The sequence below is a fragment of the Rhinolophus sinicus genome, chromosome 17, assembly GCF_057876585.1.
Source record: "Rhinolophus sinicus isolate RSI-liver-muscle chromosome 17, RSI-T2T, whole genome shotgun sequence".
NCBI classification, from domain to species: Eukaryota; Metazoa; Chordata; class Mammalia; order Chiroptera; family Rhinolophidae; genus Rhinolophus; species Rhinolophus sinicus.
In genome coordinates, this window is record NC_142517.1 from 172099282 (window position 1) to 172107825 (window position 8544).

General features: G+C 37.5%; 1 long non-coding RNA gene across 1 annotated transcript in view; it reads right to left on the reverse strand.

The window, feature by feature from the left end:
• The window catches only part of LOC141572891 (uncharacterized), a 52949-nt gene extending 44414 nt beyond the window's left edge, over positions 1-8535 (reverse strand). The window contains exon 1 of the long non-coding RNA XR_012498415.2: positions 8461-8535. This is a non-coding gene — a long non-coding RNA (uncharacterized LOC141572891). The remainder of the gene's footprint in view (positions 1-8460) is intronic.
• Positions 8536-8544: the final 9 nt, after the last annotated feature.

Here is an 8544-nt window from a genome sequence, read left to right on the forward strand (position 1 = left end):
GCTCAGGGTCTCTGATGAGGTTGCGACCTAGACATTGCCTGGAGCTACAGTCATCTAAAGGCCAGAATGGGGCAGGAGTATCCCCCTCCATGATCGTTCCCCCACATGGCTGTTGGCAGAAGGCCTTAGTTCCTCTCTACCTTCTTACAAATGTCTCAGTTCCTCACCGGCTGTTTGCTAGAAGCCTCAGTTCCTCACTACATGGGTCTCTTCATAGTCGGTCTGAGTGTTTTCACATGGCAGATAACTTCCCCCAGATCAAGTAGAGAGAGACAGATGGAAAAGCTGTGATACATCTTATTCCCTAGTCTCTGAAATTGTTCACTGCCACTTTAACTTTAATTCTGTTTGTTGGATGTAAGCCACTAAGTTCAGCCCAACACTCAAGAAGAGAGGAATTAGGCTTTCCTTCTTGAAGAGCATCAGGTAATTTGTAGACATATTTGTGTATTACCACAGATTTCTACATTTCATTCCTTGAATGTTATCATCACTTAGGGGGTCCTACCCCAGTCCTCTTACCAGCTCACTTTATTCACTCTCCCTGGGTGATCTCAACTACTCCCATAGTTCCTAGTGCCATCTACATTGTTGAATATAATCATCTATATTGAATTTCAAATTATTGAGATTCATTATTCTAGTCCTCACCTCTCTTCCAAAACCCACATTTGTATTTTAAACTGCCTGTCATACATCACCTAGAAAGCCAACTCAGCCTACTCAAAATCAAATTCCTGTTTTCCTCTTTCCGTGTTCCCAATTGAATCTTTCTTCTGTATCTTCAACACAGTTGCCCAAGATAGAAAACATAAAATCATATTCAATTCCTACCTCTCTTCTTCACCTCTCGTATCCTTTGACATAGATTTATCCTTATTGCTTATACCTCCTAAATAATTCTCAATTTATTTCCTCTTTCCATCATCACTATCTTTTTACAGGTTGTCATCATTTCTCTCTAAGACTACTGCGGTAGCCTCATAATTGATCTCTAGATCTAGTCTCTACTCTTTCTAATTTATCTTTTGTCAGATGTATCTTGACTAAAACATATATCTGAATCATATATCTCTATAAAAACCTTGAATGGTTCACTAATAACTTCAGTTTAAATCCTGAGTCCTTTAAAATGATATATAAAGCCCTTTAAAATCTGATCCTGTTTTTAGCTTCATCTCTTGTCACTGTCTCAACACATCTTCACCAAATTATTGTTATTCCCCCAAAATGTCATGTACTTTCACACAGTCATATATTTGCACATGCTATTTCTCTGCCTAGAATATCCACTACACTCCTCGTTACCCTGTTTGGTAAACTCCTATATATTCCAAGTTCAAACAGCACTTCCTTTAAGTCCCTGTCGCTGACTTCCCGAGATAAAAGTCACTTCTATCTACTATGGTTCCACATCGTCTTGCATTTACTGAGGGCATGTATTTGTCACCTATAAGTCGTAGATGTTTTTAGGACTGTTTCAATTTCAAATGTTGTGTCTAAATGTCCTCATAAGAACATGAATAAATTTGTCAGACTATGTTTCTCACTTTTTTATTTTAGAAAATATGACTGCTAGTGATACTACTTGTCCACTCCAGGAATTCCAGAATAACCTATTGCAGGAAGAGACTTGCCTGCCTCTTGCAGAATTTTTGGAATCTTTTCTAATTTTATGTTGCAAACATGCATCACTGAAGATGACAAAATGTCATTTCAAGCCCAGAGCACAAGTAAATATTTTACCAACATTTATACCCTTCTCCATATTGCTAATTTCCCATTCACTGAAATGCCAACACACCATTACAAACCCACCATTACAACACACATTCCTTAATAAGTAGCTGAGGTGTCATCAGAACTGGAAGAAAAGAAGCCCACAAATGTGTCCATACACCTAATTAAAGACATTTATCCTCAGAGTCTACTCTATTAATTTTGTCTTTTTATTGTGGAATCATGGCATTTAGTGACATATAGCACACACCCATTACTGGAAAATTCCCCAGATGGATCTGGGTGCTCATAGCACCTTGGCACAAAGACTTTTATTAAATTCATCTTCAAAACATAAATACCAAAATATCAAAACTAAATCTACTCTTACAGAGTAAATGGGAAAGAACTCTCAGCTTTCAACTTAGTTCTCAGCCATCATACATGTTTCAAAACACATTTATTGAGTTGTTTCTAAGAGACAGGTTGTGCTAGGTGCTAGGTATTAATGCAATGATGTGCTAGGTGCTAGGTACTAATGCTAGGTATTCAAGAGAGTCAGAATCCTACTCCCATGAAGCTTATATTCTGGGGCAAGAGACGCCCAATTAGGACATAAAAGAAACACAAAGTAATTACAAATTGTGGTAAATGCTATTAATGAAGAGACTAATGAGACAAATTGACTCAGAGTGGGCGATCAAGGCCCTTCAGATATCATAATAGCCAGGGATAGCCATTTGGAGGGATTGGCATTTGAGACCTCTGGGAAAATAATGAGCCAGCTATGTAGACGTCTGAGAGAATATATCCCAAAGAGGGAACAAGGGCAACCATACCCTAAACACAGTAAATATAATCACTCTGAATGAGTAGCCACATTTTTAAGCCAATTCCAGTCGAAATTACTCTACCAGAAAGGTTCTTTCTTCCCCGTATCCATCACAGTTGTCTCTTCTCACCTTTCTCCCTAAGCTGCTTTTTCTGTATTTGTCTTTTAAATGATCCCCACATTCATATATATACATATATATATATATATATATATATATGTATATATATATATATTGCTTTTCATAAGCATCCTCAAAGTTGTCCATTCTCATTGACACCATATGTTCCAAAGTCTATCCTTAATTTCCAAGTCAAATATCCACATGCCATTGAATTTCTCCACATGGATGTCCCGCTAGCACCCTAAATTCAACAGCCCAGACTGGATCTATTACTTCCTTCCTTGCCCACACATCATACATTGCCAGTGTGACCTACATAGCAGCATCACTGATCACTTACCCTTGCTTAACACCTGAAAGTCCTCTCCTACTTTCTGACTTTTCCCCCCTCAGCTCCCTTATCTGGTCAGCCAATCTCCCGATTTTACATTCTTAATATTTCTTGGAGTGTTTCTTTAGAAATTATTGAGTCAACACTGAGTTCTTTACTTCTCTACAGTATGACCTGGATTATATAGTAATATAAACTAATTATATGCTTACCATGTGCCACTCTGAATGATTTATATGCATTATATCATTGCATTCTTCCCTATGAGCTACAAACAGTATAATTATTTCTCTTTTACATACAAGGAAACTAAAGCTTAGAGGTATTCAGCAATTTGCCTAAAGTCACTTACAAAAGTAGAAGCAATGATTTTTAACTCACATATTTCTGACTCCAAAATCTGATCTTTTAAACTATCATAGAAAAGAAATATGAAATTAGCTTTCATAACAGCAAAATTAAGCTTTTAACTTGATTTAAGACTACATTTTACATAAATAGTCCCACATTATTTGGAATGTATATAAAATATGTTTTAGTCACATGAAATGTTTTATCCATTTCTGCTTGTTTCTTCCTTGCTCCTTTGTTTGATGATCTGCTAACTAAATAAATGTTAGCAACCTACTAATTTTAAAAAGACAAGTGTGAGGGAGAAAGCTTGAAATTGAGAACAAGAGGTTCTTACAATAACCCAAGCAAGAGATGTGTCACTAAAATTAAGTAGTGAGGTAGGAAGGGCATAATTTGAAAGAAACTTAAGAGGTGGAGTCATTAGGATTTGATTGGATTTGGAGGTTGGAGGAGAAATCAAAGATGATTCACCAAAGTTTCTATTCATGGTATCTAGATAGAAGGAAGACTAGTTTTTGTTTGGGGTTATATATGTAGACTATTTATGAAAAGCTCCAAGGCAGTAGAGAGTGGTAGGTGGGGTGTGGAGGTGGGGGATAAGACAAGTTTGCCTAAAACGGGGAATATAAACTAAAATAACATAATATGAAAAGCAGACATTATTGGGTTGAAGAAAGCATGGAATCCTTTGTATTGAATTCAAAGCTATTACTAGGGATATGACATGATTGATGGGAATCACGGAAAATCATTTTATCTTCAATGAAGCAAAAAATATTTGGAAATTGTACATCTTGATTTTCTGACAAATGCCATAATAACTATTATCATAATAGCACCAAGCAATATTTCAAATAGAAACAGATAAGTCACCCATGTAAGTCACCCATTTAAGAAAATTTTATGTCAGTAAAGGATTACAGAATTGAAACTCAAACTGACAAGTTACAAGAGTTTTTACATGCTCTATTGAAACACTGGCAAATCTTTTGTAAGTTTATTATTTTGGAGAGAAAAAAAATGACAAAATTTTAAAGGAAACTGCCTACATGTCACAAGCATTTTGAAGCATTCAATATTTAAATCAAAATACTTTCTAGTGTATACTGCCTCAACCCATAAAATGGATCAGCAACTTACATTGACAGATTAATCTTGTTTTTGTAACAAGAATTTATTTAGATAAACTAGTAGTCTTGCCTCTGCTTACCATAATAGCGACACCCACAGTGTAGTTTGGTCCTTTGTCAGGCTCTGTATTAATTTGCAGGGGCTACCATAACAATATTACTGACTAACTTAAATAATTGTGGATGAAAACAGGGTTCTATGGCAAGTAACCTCACAGGGGGATCTGATCACAAATTCTTAGCTGGACAGATCATGGTGGGCAGTAACACCTCAGGCCTGTAACTTTTTTAGTAAAAGGTTTATTTTTGCCTTAAGCAAAACCTGTCTATTGTTTTTGTGCACCTAGATTAACACACCTTTGAAATGCCTCTTTTCAGACCCCTCATAATAAAAACCACCCTCAAGAGAGCACATAATCTTGTTAAATACCCTGTATTCCAATCCCCACCTGGCTTTATCCCACTTTATTGTAATCTCCTTAATGCTTCCTCCTTAATTCCAAAAGCATAAAATAAGCTGCAAACAGCCATTCTGAGAAGCATTTTTCTCAGTCTGTTGAGATTTTACTTCTAGGCATATCCTCTGCTTGACTCAAATTAATTTTTATAAAAATTCTCTCCAGGTTTAGATGTTCTTACATCAACGCAATAGAAATTTATATTCTTACAGTTCTGGAGGCTAGAAGTCTAAGATTAAGGACAGGGTCGGGGGGTTTCTTCTGAGGCCTTTCTCCTTGGCTTGCATATGGCTACTTTCTTGCTGTGTCTTGCTGTGTCGTGGTATTTCCTTTGTGCACAGGTATCTCTAATGTCTGTTTGAGTGTACAAATTTTTTCTTACAAGGATACCAGTTAGACTGGATTAGAGGTCACCCTAACAGCTTCATTTTAACTTAATCACCTCTCTAAAGGCCCTATCTCCTAATATAGTCACATTCTGAGGTACTGGATATTAGTGCTTCAACAAATGAATTTGGGGGGAGGGGACACAACTCATCTAATAACAGAGTCCTTAGTTGCAAACAACTAAAATCAAGCATAACTAACGTACAAGAATAATTTATTGGAAATATTGCTTACAGAATCTAAGAAATCCTGGAAATCTTAGGAAATCCAGAATCTTAGGAAACCTTGAAAATCAGGCAAGGAAAACAAAAGCAGCAAGAGATAATAGCAAACAATGTAATTAAAGTCTAGTGCAGATGCTGCAACTAGGGACTGCACTGGACTTGTAATACATGTCTTCTTCTAACGTGCTGAAGAACTCCTGAAGTCTTCCTGAGTTTTCTCATTCCCTTGAGATTGAAAGCTTCAGGCATTGGTAGAGATGGCAGGAAGAATCTGCCAGCCCAACCCTAATTTGTGTATCTAGGATCTGGTTCTGTGAAATGAAAGAAAGAAACTTGCTCCTTGAGCTTTTAAAATGGGAATTTTAACATAATGGGCAATTTTTCCTACACACACTGCAGGGCCTCTTTTTTGGTTTTGAGTCTTAGATCCCTCTCTTTTTTTCTTTTTTTTTTCCAGCTTTATTGAGATATAATTAACACATAATGTTGTGTTAAAGATGTACAATGTGATGTGACATATATATACACATATATTGTAAAATGATTACAATAAAGTTAAACATTCACCACCTCATATAGTTACTGTGTGTGTGTGAGTGTGTGTGTGTGTGTGTGTGTGTGTGTGAGAGAGAGAGAGAGAGAGAGAGAGAGAGAGAGAGAGAGAGAGAGAAATTTTAAGATCTGCTTTTAGCAACTTTCCAGTATACCATACAGTATTGTTAACTACAGTCAGGAAGGACCTTTGGATTCTGAGTAGCAAAAAAAGAATTTCTACTTCAGTACCAAATCTCCTATTGCCTAGTGACTCAGGTCCAAGAAATATATTCTGATGTTTTCTAAAGATGTAGTTATGGGAATGGACTAAATCCAAGGCAGTAATTCCACAGCCTATCAAATCAATCAAGGTGGTTTGGCTTTTCATTGTTTTCTTTTTGTTTTGTTTTGTTTTGTTTTTTGGAGCTCTTTTAACAAACATTTATCTCAGGGTGTAGAGGTTGGTGATAGGACAAGTTGGCCTAAAATGGGGAGTATAATGTAATTCACTCATCCTGAAACCTAAGTTTATATCTCTGCTTTCTGGGCCATCTGAATTTGTAACTCCTGCACTACACCTTTAAACATTTTTTTTTTTTTGGAAGCTTAGTTTGAATTATAAAGGAGTAGAGGGTATAGAATTCCTAATCTTGCTTCCATTTGCTATTGATTACCACAAACAAGCAATTACCTCGGTTCAGAAAACTGAATTCAATGAGTTAGACTTGCTAATCTATGAAGAAATGACTGAGGGGAGAGGAGTATCAGAGCAGGTACTATTTTTAGAAATGTGTATTTTCCACTTGAGGCAAGGAAGGATCTTTTTTCTCTACTTATATCACAACTTCAGGCCAGAAGCAAAAGCAAAGGTCAGAGGTAGAAAGGAGTTAAGAACTATCAACCTGGGGTCACTATTACAAGATTCTAGATTCTTTGTAATTTCCCCAAAGTTGTTATTTACAATTCATCGGTTTCATAAGCATGATCACCAATAAAATTTTAAAAAGAAGAAGCCCAAAGTGTATCTTTGGGGGCACTTCACTTCACAAGAGCAAGTGAAGGCAAAAACATTTCACCCCTACAGGAAATCGTAAAGGAGAGGATTCCCCCAAAATCCGATTATAATACTGAGGAAAGAGGCACCTGGCTCAGTCTCTCTGTCCTCTGACAAGAACAAGTACAAAACAACAAAAGCTTCTTAAAAAGGAAGTAAGTAAAAGATAGGAGAGTCCATCAACCTGGGGTAGGAGCCCAGATGAAGTAAAGTTCAGATAAAGATATGAACACAGGTACAGATATGGATTTAAAGATATATTGATATGTATACATATATATGTATATACACACACACATACATACTTGGAATTCTTTGGCACCCTATGTAAAAAGTTACTAAGCAAATAATCAATTGTACTAATTAAAGGGTCTTACACCCTTCTCCTTATGCAAATTAATGAAACAGATTTAAAAACTCTTGAAAGATGATTCTTGGCTCCACAATGCTTCCTAACAGAAACAGTTTAAACAATAATCATGGAACAAAAGTAACACCCAAGTACTGTACATTTTTAAAAGATAGTATTTTGGCTTGTACAAATATTAGTGGGTCCCATTCATTCCTCAAATACCTTTTCAAACAGGATCGACTTTTGTAATGTTAGTGGTAGGCATTTAGACCTTGGAATCCCTGGTTCAGCCTTTAACATAACCTTGGGCGTTTCTTCCTTTCTGCGTGTCATCTATAAAATGTGAACAGTTAACACCTCCTACTTCAACGTCGCTATAACTAAACGAAATAATGCGTGTAATGTTCCAAGTAGTTTCTGGACTTATCAAACACTTAATAAAAGCTGTTGAGCTATGATCCCCACCGTCAAACTAGGTTTGGTTAACCTCACACTATAAAGGGGCTTTCAGTAATCATTTAGGCACTTCCCGGAAATCTGAAAATTGGTAAATGTAGTACGTCAAAGAAGTTCAAGTGCCTCCTTCTCTGGGCGGCCATCCCTGGCGCTCTTCAAAAAAAAAAGGAAACTTTTCAATTTCTTCATAAACCTTCACAGGAACTGAAGCACGCGCACTTGCCCGCCGGCCGGCCCTGTCCCACTAGGGCAGAAGGTAGGTAGGTACTGGGTACCCTGGCCCTTCAAGCAGCTCTGAGTTGCTGCGGCTACTCGGTGGTCACCAGGATAGGGATGGTACAGGGCACCATTAAACCAGCCGGTAGACAAGCCTCCTCCAGAGGCGAAAATGGACAAAAGAGTGGCCAGCGAAAGAGAACACGGAGGGAGGACCCAACTCTCTCTCGCACATTCATCTTCAGGCTTGCCGCAACCTAGAAAGGGACAGGTAAGTCAGCGACATCACCTGTTACGCGTAGTCACTTTCCCACATCCCGCCACTGCCAGCTCGCGGTACTCCGCGGCAGACGCGCACGCGCAGCAACGTTTC